The sequence below is a fragment of the Trichomycterus rosablanca genome, chromosome 9, assembly GCF_030014385.1.
Source record: "Trichomycterus rosablanca isolate fTriRos1 chromosome 9, fTriRos1.hap1, whole genome shotgun sequence".
Classification (NCBI taxonomy): domain Eukaryota; kingdom Metazoa; phylum Chordata; class Actinopteri; order Siluriformes; family Trichomycteridae; genus Trichomycterus; species Trichomycterus rosablanca.
Window position 1 is genome coordinate 1,976,530 of NC_085996.1, and position 10,577 is coordinate 1,987,106.

The window sequence follows — 10,577 nt, forward strand, 5'->3', positions numbered from 1 at the left end:
AGAACCCAAGAGCCAAGTCAAAACACTACAGCAATTAACAGCACATATTGAAGCACTTACCACTGTTGTTGATTCGCTGAGACAATCTAAAGTGAATGAACATGCATATTCATGTAGTGTTAATCAGCCCCACATGCTAAAAAGGAGTCGACCTTACAGATGCCCAGAGTGTGTGCGAAAGGGCCTAACGAACTGCACTCATTGCTTCCTGTGTGGTGAAGAAGAGCATAAAGTCATAGGATGCATGAGGAAACCAAAGCCTTCGGGAAACGAGGTTCGGTCACGGCAGAGGGACAACCTGTGACCGGCTTAAGGAAGCAGTCCCACTCTGATGTCGAAACACGTAATACTACGCCGACACTGATGCCAGCTACTTGTGAGGGACCACCAAATAATGAAAAAATGGCTCAGCTAATTGGTAGTAAATGTCTGCTCAAGTGTTACATAAATGGATATTCTGTAACAGTCCTCCTCGACACTGGAGCTCAAGTAGCATTCTTGATCACTCATGGAGAGCCAAGTACTTACCTGATTTGCCTATCCGATCTCTAAGTGAGCTGATGGGGACCAAAGCTCTTAATGTCCATGCAGTAAACGGAGAAATTCTCCCCTTTGATGGTTGGGTAGAAGCAAGGGTGAACCTGCCAGGGAATGATGATCCAGATTTGTCCATTCAAGTGCCTTTCTTAGTGAGCCACATGAGCCTTGAAAGACCAGTACTAGGGTTCAATGTTATTGAAGAACTTATTGAAGGGCAAGAAAGTGGACCACGTATACCGCTTACGCTGGCCAACCTTTTGAGCGGGGCAATGGAGATTAGAGAGGAGGAGGCTAGTGTCATTGTAAATTTCATCCAGTCAAGGACTACTGACTTAGAACAAGCTCCGGCAAAGGTGGGGCCCCAGGACATTGTTGTCCTTCCAGGCGAAGTTACACGCATAAAGTGCAATATCCCTGTTGACTTTAGTCCACATGAACCAGTAGTGCTGTTTAAGACAGACAACAATAGCACACCATTAGAGCAACTGATTGTGGCTGAAGGGCTCGTGGAAGTCAGTCGTACTAGTAGTCCATATGTCGAAGTGCCCATTAATAATTATACCAAGCACAATATCATGCTTCCACGGAAGACAGTAATTGGTACCATCCATGCCATTTCCAAAGTAATTGAAACTGACCAGGCTGCCCACCACACTGTAAATCAGTTTGGCGTTACACCTGAGGTGAGAGTTGAGGAAACCCATCGGGCAGAATTATGGCACCCTCCTGTCAACTTAAGCCACTTAGAAGAAAGTCAGCAGGAAGTTGTTAGAAGGATGCTTTATGAAGAATCCACAGTGTTCGCTCGTGATGAGAATGACATTGGTTGTATTCCTAGTCTCCAGATGTCAATCTCACTTAAAGATGATATCCCAGTTCAGAAGTCCTATTCTGCTATCCCAAAGCCACTCTACAAAGAAGTCAAGGAGTACATTCAAGACTTACTGGTTAAGGGATGGATTGTGAGATCTAAATCTCCTTATTCTGCTCCAGTAGTATGTGTACGCAAGAAAGATGGTACACTAAGGCTGTGTATTGACTACCGGTTGCTAAACCAGAAGACCATTTCAGATAGGCATCCCCTACCCAGGATCCAGGATCTCCTTGACACTCTTGGAGGCTATAGTTGGTTCTCAATCCTGGACCAAGGGAAGGCCTATTATCAAGGCTTCATAGCTGATGGATCACAACATCTCACAGCTTTCATTACCCCTTGGGGATTGTATGAATGGGTGCGTATCCCATTCGGTTTATCAAATGCTCCTGCAGCCTTTCAAAGAAGCATGGAGGAAATGTTGAACTCACTGCGTGATGAACATTGTATCCCATACCTTGATGATGTGCTGTGTTATTCCAAATCATTTGAGGATCATGTGGAAGGTGTAAGGAAAGTCCTAAAAGCCCTCCGGGAACAGGGAGTCAAACTCAGGCCTACCAAATGTGAGTTCTTCAAGAGCGAGGTCCGCTACGTGGGGCACCTAGTTTCAGCAGATGGTGTAAGAATCGATCCAAAGGATCTGGAGGCGGTACTTTCACTTAGGGATAAGGCCCCAGCAACTGTTGGAGAGGTACGGAAATTACTGGGGTTCTTGAGCTATTATAGAAGCTACATACAAGACTTCTCCAGAGTTGCCAAACCCATCTATGAGCTTTTGCAAGCAAAGCCACCAGCTGCAGGGGTAAATAAAATGAGTAAGACCAGAGGGAAAGGAACTCAGTTACCCTCTAAAGACCCGGTCAAGTGGGCAGAGGAGCACCAAAATGCCCTAGAGAAGTTAATTGACATTCTGACTAACCCCCCTGTCCTCGCTTACCCAAATTTTGAGTTGCCCTTTGTACTTAATACTGATGCTTCTGAGCAGGGACTTGGAGCTGTACTTTATCAGTGCCAAAATGGAAAATTGAGGGTCATCGCCTATGGGTCCAGAACACTTACACCTGCAGAAAAGAACTATCACTTTCACTCAGGAAAATTAGAATTCCTTGCACTGAAGTGGGCGGTGTGTGATAAATTCAGGGACTATCTTTACTATGCCCCTCACTTTACCATATACACTGATAACAATCCCTTGACCTACATTATGCGAACAGCTAAGCTAAATGCAGTTGGTCACAGATGGGTGGGAGAACTTTCCGAGTTCAGATTTGACATCAAATACCGGCCAGGTGCCGTCAATGTTGATGCGGATACATTGTCTCGCTGGCCATTAGACATCGACAAGTATGTGGCAGATTGTGTAGAAGAGCTGTCTCCTGAAGCCATACATGCAACATGGGAAGGCAGTCAAGTGGCCAAAAGTAAAGACATAGCCTGGATGGCCACTTTGGATACGTCAACAGAGCAGAGTGTTCAGAGTCCCTTGTTGGCTGTTAGCCATGATGAAATGGAAAAAGCACAAAGAGAAGATCCTGCTATTGGGGAAGTACTAAAATTGAAAGAGACACACCAAATACTTACAAATGAAGCCAAACAGAGAGTAAATGGTTCCAGTCGAAAGCTTCTGTATGAGTGGGGAAAACTGGTCCTTGATAAAGGGCTGCTCTATCGTAAAACCAGTCAGCACTGCCAACTTGTTCTACCCACCAAGTACAGAAGCATGGCATTAAGGTACCTCCATGATGACATGGGCCATGTGGGTGTGGAAAGAGTCCTTTCCTTAGCTCGTGAAAGATTCTTCTGGCCTTACATGAAAAAGGACATTGAGACTCACGTGACAAGAAGATGTCCATGCATCAAACAGAAGAAACCAGTGACTCATGTTAGAGCCCCAATGGGTAGGATTTCCACCAGCCTGCCCCTTGAGCTTGTCTCAGTCGACTACCTCCACTTGGAGCAAAGTAAAGGCGGGTTTGAATATATACTTGTCGTGATAGATCATTTCACAAGATTTGCTCACGCGTATGCCACCAAAAACAAGTCAGCGAAGACCGCAGCAGAAAAGCTATTCAATGATTTTATTCTCCGCTTTGGATTCCCTTTAAAATTGCATCACGACCAGGGCCGTGAGTTCGAGAACGAGCTTTTTAAGACCTTAAGGCAGCTCTCTGGGGTAGGACACTCCCGTACATCACCAGGGCGTGGGGCCCTGGCCCAAAACATTTTGCGATGCCTATCAACATTTATGATACAATATATTTTTATTTCCGAGGGCCCTCCATTTTAAGGATCCTCTGACTATTAGGGACTTTGACCCCAGGGCCTCTTGGGGGCCCTAACCATGCTTTTGGGGCCCCTAGCCATGCTTTTGGGGGCCCTAGCCATGCTTTTGGGCCCCTTATGAAAATGGATGAGGCGTTGTGGCACTGCTCTGACTTCGACTTCTGGCTATTAGGGGTCCTAGGAAAGAGGGGGGCATATTTTTAGAGGGCCCTGGTTATGAGAGCCCCTACCAGAGGGCCCTAGAGAAGAGCAGGGCATACCATTAGAGGGCCCTTGATCACGAGGGCCCCTACTATGGGGCCCATGACTTCCATAGAAGTCATTTATCATGGCTCCTTGACTTTCTAGGGACCTACAAATTGCCAGGCAAGCTACCATATTTCATAACAGACGTTTTGTTGCAAATATGCGATTCAGGCCCTTACTTAATGTTTCTGAATTTATATTGTTTCAAAATTATTATGTTCAATTTCTCTTAAGCGCAGAGACACAAATTAATTTAGCAATTTTGCAATTATTTAAATTTAAGACAAGCAATTTCAAGCAGTTTGAATGCATACACACACTTAACTGAGCTATTTGATGTTCTTTTCATGCCTGACAATATGTCCAACAGTGAGCTCACTTTAAAGGTTAACTCACTCGCTGCAGCATATCCTTCAGATCTGAACATGAGCCTGGCAGATGAATTGATACAATACAAATCATTCATAAGGGGCCCAGACTATCCTTAATCCGTCCTTGCTTACAGTCAGAGAGTTCCGGTGTATGCCATCGTTAACGCCATCAGGGAACTCCTCAACTGCAGCGACACTTCCTGTTCTGGAGACGCAGACTTTCTTCCTTGGAAGGTAAATGTTGTTTATTTATGTCGGTAAAAACTTAAATTCAGCCCCTTTTTGGGGCAGCTAACTGCACCACCAAGCAAACTGTATTAAAACAGAGCCTAATGCTGTTCACTCTCTCTAGTTCTTATAACACTTCCAGGGTAACACCTCCACCACCAAAGCCAAGTCCACTGAAAAGTGTGGTTTACGCTTAACGTTTTCTTATTAGGTGCTGAGGTGGTTCAGCAGTAAAGTGCTGAAGATTATGATGAGAGAAATGTAGTCGTTGAATCGTTTCTAAATCGAGATGCAAAAAGGGAAACAGTTAACAACATCGAAGCTGTTTAACAAACTCATTATTAAAATAAAACTCAAGTACTCAAGTAACAAATGACTCTTTATAATGTTTAGCTGTTAAGCATTCTACGCCAGATAAAATTTAGCATGGACAACCAGACACTTTCCTTTAACGACAAGGGGGAATTCGAAAACGGATACAACCTCGTCATGTGGAAGAAGAGTGGTGACGACAGGGTGCTTGACGTGGTAGGAAGATTCCTCATCAGAAATGGGAAAGTGGAGGTCAATGAGAGCAAAATCCAACGGTCCAACAACACGGTGAGACTGAGTTCAGTGCTTCAGACCTGTACGACATGAACTGTGTGTTAAATATGCCAGGATACAGATCTATACAAAGTTATGACAGTTAAAATTAAAGTTCGTTCGTTCCTATTTTTATGAATGGCAGTCATAGAAAGAAAAGGAAAATTAAAAAGCAAAAATGATGAAAGTCAGAATGTAACATGATATACAAATCACTCCTGAGTATGTAAACTTTTGACTTTAATTGTAGGTTCAGACCTCTTTGAGTATTTTAACTAAACCTTTTTTTAAATCTTAGGTGCCCATCTCAAAGTGTTTAAAGACCTGCGAGCCTGTAGAATTTAGGATATTAGAACTTTCGACCTGCTGCTATGAATGTAAAAAGTGTGATGCTGGATTTTACTACGTGTCAGGTGAGTATGGATGGATGTAGAATCATTTCCTCTAAAACAGAAGGATCCGGTTCTTACGCAGATCTGCCGGCTGGAGTATTTTTTTTAGTGCAGTTATGTGCTCCATGACGTGAAAAATATAAATAAACCAAAAACAAACAAAACAGAAAGCAGTGATTTATTTATTTTTAATATATTTTTCACCATGCACTGCTTTATCCTGTGAGCTGGTGTGGTGTGATGGTAACCACGCTGCTGGTAGCAGTACTGCCTCAGCTCAGGGGGTTTAAATCCAGGGCATGGTTTACAAATACATGGTGCATGGTGGCTCATGAACCTGGATGTTGTGAGGACGCACATCAGTGCACCTTCAGTGCTGATCCCAAGCCCGGAAAAGGGTATCAATAATGTGGACAAATGATCCCTGTAAAAAACAGGTGATGGAGCATTAACAAAAGCCTCAGTCATAAGTAAGGATGGGTCGAGGGTTGTCATTTTTTGGGAAGCTTCATCAGGCAAGGATTTTAGATTTGATTAGATTAGATTCAACTTTATTAACATTACACATGTACAAGTACAAGGCAACGAAATGCAGTTTAGCATCTAACCAGAAGTGCAATAAGCAGCAAGTGCAGGATGTACAGTATCTACGATATACATTATTTACAAAATACGGGCAGTGGTATGAACAATATATACAGGTGAATATATTATTGAATGTACTGTAAACATGATGTATAGATGGGAGTGCTATAGACATAATATACAGATTGAAATTAAGGTGATACAGATTAAGGTGCAATGAACATAATAGACAGATGTATACGATATAGGTGGAAATTATGAACAAATGAGAAAAGGTTTGTAGCGCAACCTTTACCAGGAGGAGAGATGTGGCGGGTTAACGAGGGGCAGAGTTCAGTATGGAGACAGCTCTGGGGAAAAAGCTGTTCCTCAATCTGCTGGTCTTGGTCTTGTCTAGGGCAAGAGGGCAAACAGTCTGTGTGCAGGATGGGAGGAGTCCTTAAGAATGCTGCGAGCTCGACGCAGACAGCGTTTCCTCTGTACTTTACAGTCTGTCACATTTGTTCAGTCATTCAGAAAACCATGAACGATCTCTGTGGATAAAAGGTAAGATTAAAAAACGATGCTGAAAAAACCAGTACCTGTCTGTGCACTCTCACAAACCCAAATACAAATAGAAGGGTTGCTTCAGGAGGGCATCCAGATTTGCTGTAGAGACCTCTATATAAGCGATCAGCTGAAAGAAAAAAAATGAAAAGGAGGTTAACAAATCATCAATCAACATTTTTCACTTTCTCAACTTTACTGGATTTGAATTTGTAATAAATTTAAACCAGAGTCTTTGTTCCTTTATAAGCATCCCTGTTGGAAATGTCAAAATACGTCCTCTGCTCTGTACAGAACCTGTTTTTTATCAGTCATTCGGTCTTTGACATGTACATTCCTGTCATTTTGCACTTTTACATCAATTGTTTGTCTTTGGTCATTTTATTAAGAACACTCGTCTGGTCTGTACCTTCACTGCCGTTCTCCTAATGTAGCTTTTCCACCTTTTTTCTCTTCACAGATGAAGTAAAGTGTCAAAAGTGTCCAGAGGGAACTTATTCTCTATCAGGTTCTGTAGTGGGAGATTCAGTATTTGGAGTGGTCCTCAGCGTACTCCATTGTGGTGTTGATTGGAACAGTGATAGGAATCCTGCTACTGGTATCATCGCTGATCTATTTCGTTCTACACAGGAACAATTCCATAATCGAGGACAACGTAGTCTTGTCTTGTATTATGATGTTTGGCCTGATGGTGAGTTTCGGAGGTCTGATTCTCTTTTTAGGCTGGCCCAGCGACCACCACTGCAGGGCCCAGCAGGCCATGTATGGTCTGGCCTTCACCCTCTGTGTGTCGTGCATTCTCACGAAAGCTTTTGTGTCGTTCTTAGCCATCATGTCTATCAGCCCTGAGAGGCAGCGCTTCTTCAGTAAGTTTAACAAGCGTTATATCATCATCGCTCTACTGACTGGTGCTCAAGTTCTTGTTTTTTTCTTCTGGTTCATATTCGGTTCTCCAAAGGTTGAAGAGAAGGAGTTATCTGAGTCAGTTATCAAAATCCGTCAGTGCACTCAGGGCTCTCTGGTCGGAGCGATGCATGTCTACATTGCGGCTCTAGCCATGTCGTGCTTCTTCTTAGCCTTCAAAGGAAGAGTGGACAATACTGAGCCGATAGTCTTCAGCATGCTCTTTCATTTGTTCGTCTGGCTTTGTTCAATTCCACTCTTCATCACCCAAACGGATCAGCGTACCCTCATCCAGGTCTCTGCCATGATGGTCTCCAACTATGGAGTCATCGTCTGCCACGTCCTCCCAAAGTGGCATAAAATAATCTCGAAAAAGATCGATGACGCGAAGCCAAAACCCGAAGATGACATGAGCGAAACATCTGAGGACTCAGGACTTAGTCCTGAAGAAGAGTTACCTTCACCCAGCGCATCATCACAAACCCAACTTTGGCATGAAGACTTCAATGACCAAATGGGGTAAAAGGCTGCAAGAAGCAGGAATCAGCTCACAAAATGACTTTTAATTACTTCTGATCAGTTTTGGTAATCATACTGGCGGTACTTGCTCTACAAGTTCATTCACTACACAGAATGTCATCTGGAGGAATTTTATCCAGGCTGTTTAAAAAACGGCCTAAAATAGTACCAAATCCTGCAGAAAAGATAAAGCGCCAACATTTAATGAAAAAACTAAATGACAGAAGTGTAGAAAGCTAATCCCTGTTTCAGTGTTAAGGTTAAGAGAAGGTTTTAGGATGTTTTCATTGAAGAAAAATAAAAGCCAGAATGTTTGTAGTTTTTACTAAGATGGTTATAACAAAATTTAATCATTTTCCTAACCGCTTATCCAATCAGGGTCGCAGGGAGTGCTGGAGCCTATCCCAGCTCTTCAATGGGCGCAAGGCACACAGTAACACCCTGGACGGGACTCAGTCCATCACAGGGCACACACACACACACATTCACCTACAAGGCAATTCAGTGTCTACAATGAACCTGACTGCATGTTTTTGGACTGTGGGAGGAAACCGGAGCTCCCGGAGGAAACCCACACAGACACTGGGAGAACATGCAAACTCCACACAGAAAGGACCCGGACCGCCCCACCTGGGAATCGAACCCAGGACCTTCTTGCTATGAGGTGACAGTGCTACCCACTGAGCCACCGTGCCGCCTGGTAATAACAAAATTAGCCAAATAATGTTTTACCTAATAATCTTATTATACATGTATGTACAGTATGCTCTATATTTCACTGATGAAGTATATTTTACATGAAATGCTGAATGGTGAGAATGGTATGAGTGTATTTGTATTTTTTACTGTTTTATTAAAACATTTTACTACATTTTACACTGTATGTTTCTTCTGTATGCTTTGAGAACTGGAGAAAAGCTGTAAATGTTTAACAATATTCAATATTCAAGTGTTTATATAAATTTGTTAATGAGCCATTTTTACTGGCACACACTGGGATAAAAGGCTGATGAAGCACTGAGGTGGTTCATGTTGGGGTCACAAACATTAAGACCTTAAAATCAGATCACTGGCCAAAATGTTATGACGTGTAACATCTATAATCTCAGACATACGATCTTTACAGGTTGTACACAGATTGTATAAACGTATCTCAGGGGCTCAAAAAAAGAGCAAAACAACTTTAAATCTTTCAGCTCAATCACATTAAGAGCGCCGAGCTCAAGCTGCTCTGCAGGTAAACAGAATATAAATAACCTAACACTCACATAACAACTCTTACAAGAACAACATTTCAGTCTGTGTTTCATCTTCAGACTCGTTCAAACAAATACAGTAAATTCAGAAAGTATTCAGACCCCTTGACGTTTACAGGCTCTGTGATGTGAATTTGATTTTGCAAGAATATAATTTATCATTTTTTACTGTTTTTAAGTGAAAACGTTTTGAGTTTTCCGAGATGTAATTTAAAATAAAAAACCCTGTAATCTCTCCCAAAGATTACACCCAAACTCACGTGTGCAAAGCTTGTTGAGACATATCCAAGTGCAACTTGCAGGTGTAATTGCTACCAAAGGGCTTCTACAAAGTATTGGGTCTGAATACTTTTGTGAATAAGAGACTTCAGTTTTCGTTTTGTTAGCTTTTTTTAAATTCTCCAAACACCAAACAGCAAGTTTCGAGACATTCGAGAGGTCTGAATTTATTTTCTGAATTTATTGTACATATCGTCGCTGTCTGTTGAAAAACACGTATCTCCAAAAACCCAACTTTTCAGGAACTTTTTCCTCTGACAGTAACGGTGCAAACAAACCACAGATACGCAATTTAGATACAATAGGGCTCATTTACCACTGCACATAACTTATCTAAGATGTTTCTAGTCTGAAAAAGACTGAGTTCACGCAAAACATAAAGTGAACTAGTTAGTTTTTGGTAAGTTAGCTGGCTAAGGTTAGCTGGCTAGTCAATATGCAAGCTAATCTTCAAGTAAACATGTAATAAGAACCACTCATATGAACGCGAGCTCACACACGATTGTGACAAATAAAAGCGTATTTTAGAGACCAAAGTGCTCATTTTAAGAAGAAACAGAAGTTTCATTCTTACCTTAAAGGCTTGAACTACTCGGACGCAGCAAACAAGTTCCAAATCTTTCAACTCAACTCAAACTGAGCTTTATTAGTTACATATTAGTTACAATATAATCACAAAATAAAGCAAAAATAAAAGCAGTACCAAGGGGTGGGGGGGGGGGGGGTGGGGGGGGAGATACACGGTTTTGATGGACAGGTCTAGCAGCCAATGGAAATACTCGTTAAAGAGATTGAATGATTTTTCATCTTTTTATTGGTCATTTTGATATTCGCTGCTAAGGACAGACAGAGATTTATACCCATGTAAAAAAACTCCGCCAAGGACGGTCCCAAGCCCGGCTGCAAAAGGAGGAGGGTTGGGCGTGGGGCTAGCTACCCCACCCTGTAAAAAAAACCCCTAGCTACA

The 10,577-nt window shown here is 42.3% G+C and overlaps 1 pseudogene; it reads left to right on the forward strand.

Moving 5' to 3' along the window:
• Positions 1 to 240: 240 nt before the first annotated feature.
• LOC134320325 (G-protein coupled receptor family C group 6 member A-like) lies at positions 241 to 8,182 on the forward strand (annotated as a pseudogene).
• The last annotated feature ends 2,395 nt before the right edge of the window (positions 8,183 to 10,577 follow it).